This window comes from Lathamus discolor, chromosome 5 (assembly GCF_037157495.1).
Source record: "Lathamus discolor isolate bLatDis1 chromosome 5, bLatDis1.hap1, whole genome shotgun sequence".
Classification (NCBI taxonomy): domain Eukaryota; kingdom Metazoa; phylum Chordata; class Aves; order Psittaciformes; family Psittacidae; genus Lathamus; species Lathamus discolor.
The window spans coordinates 7,397,407-7,410,212 of record NC_088888.1 but is presented as its reverse complement, the minus strand read 5'-3'; the positions used below and the strand labels follow the sequence as shown (position 1 = coordinate 7,410,212).

Sequence of the window (12,806 nt, the reverse complement as noted above, 5' to 3'; positions counted from 1 at the left end):
AGGATGGGAGACCTATGGCTTAATCCCATACACTCACCAGTTCAGAGGGCATACCGATGGGTTTGACACAAGGCTTTCCTTTCTCCTCTTGCTATTTGGAGCAATTGGTACTTAAGCACCCTGGAGAAAGAGCTCTTCTCAGCAAGAAAGGGAGTACAAGAAGCCCACTTTAGGACTCCTTATGGCCAGGTTCACTTAGAAGTGGAAAATGTATTCAGAGTCCTCCAGCAGACAGAAAATTAAATCCTAGGACTGCCTTCACTGGCTGAATTCTCTACCTGCTGTGTACTGCAGTGAAGAAGCGAGGGCAGGCAGGAGGAGAGCTTCTGGATCATGCTTTATTTGGGTGATTAGATGTCTATGTACTTTGTTATCAGCCACTTACAAAGATTTTCTTGTGCAGAGAAAATAGCCAGAACAATCTCTGGACCAAAGGGGGAAATGTCGCTGTAGTTATAAGGAAGCACTAACAGCCTAGGCGGTGAAACCACCCACATGAAATTAACACCAAATTCCTAGAGGCTACAATAGGCAACACTTATGCACAAGCCTTACTGCCACAAGAATGAAGTGAAAGGGCCATGATTGGAAGTAAAGTAGCTTTTAATGATTAACCCCCCCCCCCAACACACACACACAAACTAGCATTGGCCTGATCCTGTCAGCTTTGTACTAATTCAGCTCTTTGAGGATCAGACCTTGCAGCTATTGTCTCCATCCTGTAAAACAGGCAAGCTGAAAGACTTCCAGGCCTGCTAACATATGCAGAAGTAATTGCTTCAGAGACCAGAGATAATGCAAACAAATAACATGCCAATTTAATGTCTGCTTCTCTTGGTTGTGAGCACAGAAAGTTGTCTCAGGGTTTTACAGCCAACTCTCCTAGATACAGAGGAGGAAATACTTAATGAAGTTTGTCCAGGTTAAAGCTATTTTAGTGTCTCCATCTGTGCCCTTCTGATTTTGCAGAGTCAAGCGTTTGGGTGGTTTGTTGTTTCGGTTTCTTTTCAAACACTCTTGATATATTAGATCAAGACATTGTATGAAAAGTCAAGAAATTAATCTTGTTATTTAATGAATGCTTTTAAGTGAATTACACTGGAAATTCTTGACAACTAGAGAACAAAAAGATATTTTTATTGCCACAGGATCTACCAAATATGTCCTGCTCTAGGGTCATAATGTAAGAGTCTAACAGTTCGGACACCCTCCTTTCCAAAGACTACAGCTGAATTTAGGCCCACCAAGTCTCTACTTCCTTTTGCTGGGAATAAATTGATAAGAAGTCTACTGGCAGGAAGGGAATATATTTTGTCTTCCTCTAGTTGAGTCAAATACAGGGAGCATTCAATATCCCCGTTACCATTATTCATTGTTCAAACATCTCTTCAGCTACAACATGACCACAAGGGCCAGAACCTCCTGACCCTGCACAGATTTTTTCCTTTATTTATTGTTCTTTTGGAAATTCTCTCCAGATCAAAAGTCTTGATTTAAATGAACATCTGAGTGTAGATCCGGCATCAAAAGATGACAAAACCCCTCACTGCATATGCATCACAGCAAGTTCTTACTACATCAGTATCTCTCTTCCAACAGAGCTCCTGCATAGCTAAGGAGTTGCTCTGCTAACCAAGCTTGTCAACTGGTTAATGAATAGGGGAGTAGATCTGAGCCCTGCTGAGGTGCCCACACAGCAGAGGAATGGTCAAACACCCACACCTGCTACATTGCTACACTTCCAGCATCATTTCTAACTGATAACACTCAACATCTAAAGCTCAGCACTTTAACCTAGTGAATAACGACAGTCCATAAGTCTCCTGGCTGCAAAACAGGACTGTGTTGTCACACACAAGATACACAAAATAATGTTTGTGCAACTCTTTGCAGCATCTTGGGATACCAGGAAAACTGATTTTTGCCAGGGCACGGGCACACACCACAGAAAGATTCCTCTGCTGAACCACAACTGAGGAAAACAGAAAGGGATATTAATAACTATCCATATATTGAATAAACAATACACAAACATTTGCGTTAGACCGTGACTAGTAAGAGAACATCTCATGACACATGTGAGGGCTGTGAAGACAAAGCTTCCTCCCTTTAGCAATCTTGGTTTTGCAATATGAACATTCTTCACTTCCCTCCCTGCCAACTTACTCCATCCCATAACAGCAGCCAAAGGGGTACTTGTGATGCACCTAAGAAACAGGATTGAAAGGGGAAAAATCCAGCTGGGAAGCTTATTGACTTAATTCAACCTTCAAAGGTATTTTCATCTCAGACCTTTATAATCTAATTCCACAGAGGAGATGTGTTTGTTTCCTAAGCAAAGAAATTTAGTTCCTGCCAGTAGAAAAAATCTGATACAAAAGAGAAATTTAACACTGCTCTGCTGCCAGAAACTGAAGAGCTGTTCCCTGACTGAGGGCTCATTTGTATTACATGTCTACTGACAGCAAGGCTAAGCTACTGCAGGGAAGCTTTCAATTCTTTCTACTGTCAGAACCCTCTCATATGCCTGTATGAAAGGATTACATGGTGTTTTCATTTCAGGTAACTTCTCCTGTTTGTGCAAGATCTCAGGCTAATGTTATTCAGCATATAGGTAATTGGAAATAAGGTTTTGATCTCCAGATTTCCCTACGGTTTCACTTCTGCTGCAGAAAGCAGTGACAGCACAGATGCAAGGCAGTAAATGATTTCTTGCAATAATACGGGATGCTCAACAGGCTAGCACCTTTTATGCCTTACTCGTTACAGCTACCGAGCTGTGCTAGCAGCAAGATCCAGTTAGTCATAGAAAAGCACAAAACCAAACACCACCACCCCCAAAAAAACCCAGCCACCACATTGCTATAAACCTACAGTATGCAAAATCCAGGCAGTGGTTTCGGTAGATGCAGTGGTATTGTGCCAGAAGGAAGCGGTCTGTATTTGTCTGATATGAAGCACCCATCCAGCAAGGAGGGAAAAACACCACAGCCCATGGCAAATGCATTTAATGCTTCTCTCTTCTCCAGATGCCAGCATTACTCTGAGCATTCGTACGACTCCGCTTCTCAGGGTGAAAACAATTGAGCTTTACTCCAAAGAGCAATGCATGCTCAAGAATCTGGTCTCGTTATAAAAAGACTTGTCAGACTGAGAGGGAACAGGATGGTTTAGGTGACCCAGAAGTAGTTCCAGAGACATAAGAAATAATTAAGTCATCAAAATACAACACAGGCATTTTCCCTTTCTCAACCCTTTCCTAGCCAAACGTGCACCCGGAAATTCTCCAGTTAGAAAAGGAGTTTAAGACACCAGTTTCCAATAAGCTCAGTGTGGAGCTCAGCTGACTCGAGCAAATACATCAAGTGCAAAACCAGCTCGGAGCTCTGTGCAGCCTGGAGAAAAGAAGGCCCAGGGGAGACCTTATCATCATGTTCCTGTATTTAAAGGGTGGCTACAAAGAAGACAGAGACTCCCTTTTTACAAGGAAAAGGCCAGGGGTGATGAGCACAAGTTACTGCCAGAGTGATCCTGACTGGACATAAGAGGAAAACTTTTCACAATGAGAACAATCAACCATTGGAATAACCTCCCCAGGGAAGTGGTGGATATCCCAGCACCGGGCACTTTTAAGATTCAGTGCACAGGGTGCTGGGTCATGCTTTGCCTCAGAAAGGTTGGACCAGAAGATCCTTGAGGTCTCTTCCAACCTGGGATTCTAGGATTTTATACTGCTGTAACACAGCGAGGTGTTAAAAAAGGGCTGTCAGGCCTTGTAATCCCTGTTTGCTACATGTATACAACCAACTGATCAGTTTAATTCCTCTTTATCCACATCAGGTTTCTCTAAAGCTACCAGGCATCTGCTCCTCCTCCCAGCCTCATCATTTTCTCTTTCTTTCTCCTTCTGCCTTCTTGGGCGTTTGCCATTTCTCAGTGGTTCAGTTCCAATTCCCATCACTCTCCTTTCCCCTTTTAGCCCCATCCCTTCCTCATTGCTGTATGTCTTGGTTTTCAAGAGAAAATAATGAGTTATTCGTACATAAACATCTATACATCTATTGGATTAAACACATATTGCGATGTGTTTGACTCTGCGTGAAGAGGACGTATACATACCCTGAACCTTTCGTCCCCTTTAATATGGTATCCTAGGCAACCCAGGTCAGAGATACGACCATCCAGGCTTTTCTTTTTGTAATATAAAGATTAACCTTTGCACATCATCTGAGAATTTCAGAGAGCACATAACCTGATTACGCCTAAGCTCCATGAAATATTCATTTGTCTGCAAGTAAGAGAGATCAGATTTAATTATGTTTGAGGGGCATCTTCTATAGAATTAAATGTCGAAACCTCATTTGCCTACCTAGCAGTTTTAAACACAACCTACAGTGGACTTTACACGTACATACATGCATGGCATTAATTCAGAAGATGAAGGGAAATTAAAAATATACCAATACTTCCATATGTATAAACAATGTTTACTCAAGTTGCTTGTATATTAAATCCAACACAACCATGTCTGTTATTAAAAACGGCAAACAACAATGAATTAATAGTACCAAGTTCTCTAGACTGTGGCCATTACTCATATAAGGCATTTATGCATTCTGTTTATGAGATTTTTTTAAACAGCTACAGGCCAATGTTAGCCATTGAAAATGTGTATCAAGCACATAGTAACAGCCTCTTGTCATGCCTTAAATCATCTTCAAATGAGAGACTTCGATTGTAATCAATATTAGTTATCTGTGTAAGCACTTTACAGAACACTTTTACCCTGAAACACTGATGAAAAGCACTTTACAAGAGCTAATATAATAAAATAGTATAAACGCTTCCACTATTTCAAAGGAACTCCTTGCCAAAAGCTAAGATAAACTCTGTTGTTGTCCCTCCCTCCCCCCAATTACTTATTTTAAGGACCTATCCACCACCGTGTTAATCTAATTTCACACACATGTAACCTGTAAGACCTCAGCGTAGCCATTCCCCAGTAAAGCTAGAAGTGAACCAAGGTTAAGCGATTCCATCATTTCTCTGTATGAAGGGGGTTTTATCATGTGGAACTAATGTGGAACTAATACAAATCAAAATTATTTACTGACAATGAAGGCTCTTGTTTGCAGGGCCTGGTGTACAGGCTACTTCCCTTCCTATGGCAAAGTCACCCATAGCTGCAGTCGCCGTATCTCTCACCCTGCAGCCAGCAACACCTGCAACCAGCAGATGAAGACATTGCACCACCTCAGCTTCTCTACCTAAAGACAAAAAGTTACCACAGATAGGTTTGGGTTGGAAGGGACCTTAAAGCTCAGCCAGTTCCAGCCCCCTGCCATGAGCAGGGACACCTTCCACTAGACAAGGTTGCTCCAAGCCCCTGTGTCCAACCCGGCCTTGAGCACTGCCAGGGATGGGGCAGCCACAGCTTCTCTGGGCACCCTGTGCCAGCGCCTCAGCACCCTCACAGGGAAGAATTTCTTCCTGATGTCTCATCTCCATCTCCCCTCTGTCAGGTTAAAGCCATTCCCCCTTGTCCTGTCCCTACAGGCCCTTGTCAAAAGCCCCTCTCCAGATTTAGGTATCGTAAGACTGCTAAATTGATGACACTGAACTATTTTCATACAGTGTTTCAGGACCTATGAAGAAGACACCTATTGAAGAGGCTGCTATTATTCTCAACTGCTCGCAGAGTGTATTTCCAAAGCCAGAAAGAGAGACTTGCTTTTTACCTATGTTCTCTGGTGGTGCTGGGGCTTTTTAAAAGTAAAGTGTAACTTCCATACATGAAACTCTCCCAAGATGTCTGGCTTTTCAAATATATATAGATGGTATTTGGAGATGAAGATAAGCACCCCATTCCTCCAAACATCGCAGCTTTAAAGCCTTCAACTGTCTTACTCCAAACATACAACTGCACTTACAAAAATTCATTTGACTGAGAAACAAACATAACATTGGGCAACAAATAAAGGACAAGTCTGCCCCGACCTCTGCACAAAGCAGGCAATTCAGCGTACACAAATCAAATGAAAACAGTAGCTCTCAGCTGACAATTTCCTGGTGATGGGGATAACTGTGCAGGATCCATTTTGGGTTGGCAGGAGGACCTGCTGCTGGCCCAGAGTAGCAGCAGTGCCCCACAGGTCTGGGGCTTCACTTGTTGGTGAGGCAAAGCTTGAAAAAGCATTTCAGAGTGAGATTCAGAGCGGCCCTGCGGAGAAGGACTTGGGAGTGCTGGTCGATGAGGAAATGAACATGAGCCGGCTTCAGTGTGCACTCGCAGCCCAGAAAGCCAACCGTGTCCTGGGCTGCATCAAAAGGAGCGTGACCAGCAGGTCGAAGGAGGTGATCCTGCCCCTCTACTCTGCTCTTGTGAGACCTCACCTGGAGCATTGTGTGCAGTTCTGGTGTCCTCAACATAAAAAGGACATGGAACTGTTGGAACAAGTCCAGAGGAGGGCCACGAGGATGATCAGGGGACTGGAGCACCTCCCGTATGAAGACAGGCTGAGGAAGTTGGGGCTGTTCAGCCTGGAGAAGAGAAGGCTGCGTGGGGACCTCATAGCAGCCTTCCAGTACCTGAAGGGGGCCTATAGGGATGCTGGGGAGGGACTCTTCATCAGGGACTGTAGTGACAGGACAAGGCGTAACGGGTTCAAACTTAAACAGGGGAAGTTTAGATTGGAGATAAGGAGGAAATTCTTTCCTGTTAGGGTGGTGAGGCACTGGAATGGGTTGCCCAGGGAGGTTGTGAGTGCTCCATCCCTGGCAGTGTTCAAGGCCAGGCTGGATGAAGCCTTGTGTGGGATGGTTTAGTGTGAGGTGTCCCTGCCCATGGCAGGGGGGTTGGAACTTGATGAGCTTAAGGTCCTTTCCAACGCTAACTATTCTATGAGTGGCACTCGCACGTGTGTCACTACGTATATGATGGAGGGAATAGGCCTTGATGGTTTTGAACTGAATCAATGTTTAAAAACAACTCTAGAAATGTAAAACCCCTAGGCTGTCAGAAACATAGCGAAGTGTTTAATATTTCATTACTCTTCCCCCATGACTACTGAGGAAAATGAGCAAGTGACAGAAATTGGTATCAAACACAGGTCAATACTGCAAAAATCAGATCTGGACTTTGAATCCCCTGGAGATTCCAGGGATGGGATCTCATATTTAATAACAACGAACAGCAAAGGCTCCTCTCTTATTTATAGGCCTAGGACAAGAGAAAACATTATTTTCAAATCCAGTAGTTTAAATCTAACCCCCTTGGCTTTAAATTGGAGCTCTAATTTCAGAACAAAGTGAGCACCACAGAAACCAATTAGTTTTACTGCTTTTCTCTTAGTCTTTCTTGACAAATCTCAATTGTGAATCACCAGTAAAGCAAAAATAAGGAAGAAGCTCTCTGTTTTCCTCAGTCACTTCCTTTGCCACATGGAGAGGAAGAGGCCACAGCAGCTTAAGGTATTTCGTTCCAAACAAGGCACATTTTCACCACAGTACCCTGAAGAGGTGCCCTGCACTTGGGATGAAGCTTGGTTTGTGCTACAGCTTGTGTCTTCTAAAGGACAGAGACAAACCATTCAGCCCTCCCTGCCTGAGGCTTCACACAGGGAACAGTCATTCACAGGAGTAACCCCATTGGCTTCAGTTACTACTGAGCAGTTGGAATATCAGCATCCTGCTAAAGCATCTTCATTTTCAGCTGCTGAGCAGCTACGTGTGCTCACAGAGCCAACAGCTCCAAGAACGAGCCTGTAATCCTGCCTTCAGGAACCTCTGAACACAGCTGTCATTACTGGTGTGAATGCACATGAATAAGTTGTGGTGGGTGTATCCCAGGGTACAATATATTGTTTAAGTATATATGGCTAGAAAACTAGAAAATCACTTCCCTTCTCATACCTAGCACCCTTTTCATACCAGCAAAGCCCTCATGTGTAAGTCTACCCTGATGTTTTTTCCCTACGAGATGTCTTCTTGCAGTTTGTTTTCCATTTCAAGGCAACTAAATGGCTAACATTGTATTTCAATACTTTAATATACAACATCTCCTTGCTTTGTGAAATATTAATGAGCCCTCAATGCATCCTTATGGGACTGCTGGAGGTGTCTAGACTGCCTGCTTACCTCAGAACTGCCATGCTGCACAACTTTGGGGTTTGTTACTTTGCTAAATGCATCATATGAGCTCCCTAACATAAATGGATTCTATGGATAATTGTCCTCACATGGCAGCACTCTTACAGCCTGAGCACAGGGGTCTTTTTGCCCAAAGTCTCGCAAAGATTCATACAAGGATTTAAGGATGCAGAGATTAACCCGACTCCAGCAATACCCAGATAAATATTATGCCCCTCCTCTCACCAATCAGGATATTGCATTAGATCGAACACTCTCTTTTCCTGAGCCACAATTCAAACGCACCCATGCAGCAGGGCACTCCAGCATCCATTGTAGCAGAAGCTAAAAGCCCAGCAGTACCTGCACTCATGCACACAAAGCCCCAATGGGACACGAAGCATGTGCTGAAAGCTAAATCCACACTGGGCCTGGCTGAGGCTGTTTTGAACATGGCCAATGATGTGCTCTCCCAGGCTGCAAGAAGCTGCAGGCTTTTCCTCCAGGACATCAGTGGGAAGGCACCTGTAAAGGATCTGTCCGATTAGGACCAGTCCATGCAGCAGGGCAGGAGGGTCACTCTGGTTTCAGGTTTGGTTTTTCTTGGTAACAGGAGATAATTTCCCTCCCCCAGAAAGTTTAGATTTCCAAAATTCCTTATTTATCTGTTAAAAATACCTTCCAGTTTGTTGGTGCCTCATTTCCTCTCCTTTCTTATTCCCCTCCCTAAGGAACACTGTTCTTTTTTTACTGTGAGTAACCCACATGGTACTAATTTCATGCAAGTTTGGTAAAATTCCAACAGTAAAGAGTATAAAGCCCATTAACCACTCCAGACAAGCTGCCAACACCTGGCACCTCACCAAATCCTAAAGGATTAACAGCAAGAACCTGCTACCATTCTCCAGTAACTGCAGCAGAGCTTGTACCATTGGCTCTACTATCAGCCCTGCGAATATTTCACCATCCTTCCTTCCCCCTAAGCTTGTACTCAGAAATGCCATTGAAGCAGTTATTCCACATGGCTTTGCAGGCAAACTCTGGAACTCCAGCTTTCCGGAGCACAGGATGCATCACCCTCAGCCATAGCATACCTGCATCCTCACTGCCAAGATACAGGGGTATACGGGGCTGTGAGTTGTACATGGACTGTGTAGTAACCATTTACATAGAGGTGGATTTTCACCAGAAGAACAGAAATTGAACGTTAGTTTTACTTCATCTCTTTTATCTCCCTATGCCCACCTAAAACAAGGAATGCCACGTTTGTTACCTGCACAGGTTTGCTTACGGCTGCCTCCTTATCTAACAGAGCAAAGGATGTTGTACCAGACCTCCAGAAAGACTTCATACAGGTCAGTATAGTACGTCAGAGAATCACATCCTTATCCCATGAGTAGAACAGTTGTAACTTAATGAGATAACCTATAAAATTTGCTGCATTTTCTAACCAACCACACATGCTGCAGTTCTTCCCGAGGCAGCACTACACAGCCAAAACCACACGTGTATGCTGGAGCAACTACACACACAGAGCCATAACCACAGATGCTCTACAGCCACATACAAAGTACAGCCATTTTCAAGGGGCTTTCCCTACAAGGCTGAGTAAACTCATGTGAGTGTTACATAGCTAACATTAACTTTGAACCCAGCAAAGTTGCCAAGCCCACAGACACGTTCATAGACACAGGGTCTGTTGCAACTCAGAGCAGCTCATGCTTCAGGAACCTGCTTGTCAATGCAACTCTTATCTGTCCTCAATTACCCAAACAGAACACAGAGGAAAAGGTCAGCACAGTTTTGATGCCCAATGAAGCAGATACCACCACTCTCTCAGCACCATTGACTTCAAACACAGAAGCCTTCTTCCAGCTTCCCCCTCCAAGCACCCTGTAACACATTGTCTTTTCCAACAGCTATTCACTAAGAGAACTTACCTTTCGCTCCATAGCTTGCAGGGCCACCTCCTGAGCTCACAGCACCCTTCACCCCCAGAAAACCAAGGTATAGAGGTTCCCAGTTATAGGGCAGCTTATGCAGACTAGAAGAACTTCTCTCACCTTCTAGCAAGAGCAAGCACAGCAACTACCGGACGCGGTGCTCGCAGGTGCGTGGCAATAAGAGCTGCCACAGCTGCATGTCTTTATCTAATTAGGGCCCACTTCACTGAAGAGTGATATGAGACAGCTGGGAGAGCCTTAGCTCTGCTTAATAGATGAGAGGTGTGAAATGCCATTTCACACAGCTGAGGGGAGAGCTGCAGCCGTCCTCCTTGTGACCCAACAGAGCTAAAAACTAACAAGTCTTCAGAAGATGGGGACCCTTCCCACAGGGAAGAATTTCTTCCTAACCTCTAACCTCAATCTCCCCTCTGTCAGGTCAAAGCCGTTCCCCCTTGTCCTGTCTCTACAGGCCCTTGTCAAAAGCCCCTCTCCAGGTTTCTTGTCAGCCCCCTGTAGGTATTGGAAAACTGTTATAAGGTCCCCTGAGCCTTCTGCAGGCTGAAGATCCTTGAAACATCCTTCAAGCCCTCCTCCTCACGTCCATTGCTGGAAGAGGGGGTGCAGATGCCCTCACCTCAATCACTGAGCTCATCTCTCATCTCCTTGGCAACGCAAGAAGCAGCAAAGCTCTGGCACTGTCACGGGGTGAAGCCTGCATGCAGCACAGGCCTATCACACTGGCTTCCCACCAGTGCAAAGCACTGCACAGCACACCGAGGTACGATCCTGTTCCCTGCAGCACACCCTCAGCTGTGGGTGCAGGGTCACAGATTTCCCACACAGCATCAAATGGCTCCCAAGCACATTGCAGTGTGGTACCTCAGCCCTTCACAGGGTCCCCCCAGCTGAAATGCTCACCATCCCTGTGTGCCAAGCAACCAACCTTAGGATGTGTACAGCATGGAGCATGTAGAACAGCCCTTCAAACGCAGTGTCTGCTGAGCGAAGGTGTACTCTCGTGGTTTTAAAATACAGGAATCTTACCCTGAGGGTGTTGGACACCTTGGGAAGTCGAAAGATTCAGTGATGTTACCTGAAAATGGACCGACAAATACAAAATAGGAGGTTCTGACCTGCATGCTTTGTTCAAGATTATGCAGCCAGAGATGAGGACAGAACTAGTAAAGACCATCTTATCTTTGAACACACTATTCATTTAATGAAATTCAAGTATTTGAAAGCACTGACCAGAGCCAAGAATACCAAATCATGTCTACAAAAGGTGCCTTTATGAGCCATCCAGCTCCCACAGAAACCAATAGGGTCCTGCCCATGTTTAGATCTGACCCTAGACGACAGATTACCCTCCTAGCTATGCAGGAGTGATCCTTCACACCAACACTGTCTGAACAGAGAAAAGAAGGGAGAAATTATTTCCCCATCAAACGTGTTCCCTAGGCCAAATGCTCTGATACGCTCTCTGCTACACAGCCACAGCACAGCTGCCCTCTGTTTTCCAAACACTTGGTGTAGGTTTTGTGCATGCTACAGGTCAGGGCAGTTTCACCCTAATTCAGAAAAGTGCATCTTCCTTCTCTGAAAATACAAAAGGTCAAGAAAGAGGCAGAAAAATATTAACCTGGCATTTAAGAAAAAGAAAACCAGCAGGAACTCAAAGCCATTTCAGGTTTTGCGGGGCAGAGAGGTGGGGAGGGTGAAAGCGATGCACAGCCATTCTCCTTAGCCTTTTGCCCTCCTGTCTGAGAAGGTGCTATTTTTTTCTGTGAACACTGTTATTCTGCCTAACCCAGTAAGGAGCAATGCTGAGCTCCTCACTGCTTCTAGAATTAAGAGAGCTCATTCCAGTTACCTAGGGTTAATGTTGCTGATCCTGTCTGCTGTTTCCTAACCGCTGTTGTATAAAAGCTGTTTGAGCTGTGAGTTCACTGTTGTATTCCCGTGTAGAAAGGCAGTATTGCTGTTGTAGAGAAACCTGGAATGAACTCTGAGATCCTATCATGAGTGGCAAAACCTCCCTGGATTTTAGCAGGGTTGAGATTTCACTCATGCTCTTCAGAAGGCACCTTTCTGCATGGCAAACCCACTGCAGTGTTTGAAGGCTTGAGCAGAGTCCCTCCACAGAACTGGATAGGTTCCTTGCTTAAGTCCTTACCTGCACATAGTTCTCCTATGAAACCTCACTTCACTTTGCCTGCTGCAGTTTGAACACCACAGGTAAGGGCTGTGTCAGTCTGTCTTTATGAGGATTATTATGGACCCAACAGAGTGTTGGATTCCCTGGTCTGTGCTTTTATTTCATTCTTGTACAAACACAGCTAGTCTTTTCTTCTGCCTCAAGAAATCTTTCTCTTTTGACCCCACCAGCTCTCCAAAGGAGACAATGAAAAGCTCTGATGTCTGAAGGTGCCCCAGCACAGATTGATGCTGGAATGTCAGTGACCATCTGCCTCCCGGACCATAGCTCTTCATATGAGCATTGCAGCATCTGCTCTGAAAGCATAGCCCAACTCCTTCAGACTTCATTTGAGCTCAGCTTACAGGGCAGCCAGTGATTAAGGAGGGTGGGTTACACTCGTGGGCTTTCTTCTTTCCCTTTTGGGCCCAGCTGGTACAGGGAAGACTCACGGTGAAGTTAACAGAGCTGAACCAAGCCCTGGTACAAGGAGGGATTACACCCAGAACAGCCCCTGCCTTTTAGTAACACCCCAACTA

General features: G+C 44.9%; 1 long non-coding RNA gene across 1 annotated transcript in view; it reads right to left on the bottom strand.

Moving 5' to 3' along the window:
* The window catches only part of LOC136016002 (uncharacterized), a 49,403-nt gene extending 39,210 nt beyond the window's left edge, over positions 1-10,193 (bottom strand). Inside the window, exon 1 of the long non-coding RNA XR_010613448.1 lies at positions 10,068-10,193. This is a non-coding gene — a long non-coding RNA (uncharacterized LOC136016002). The remainder of the gene's footprint in view (positions 1-10,067) is intronic.
* Between the last annotated feature and the right edge of the window lie 2,613 nt (positions 10,194-12,806).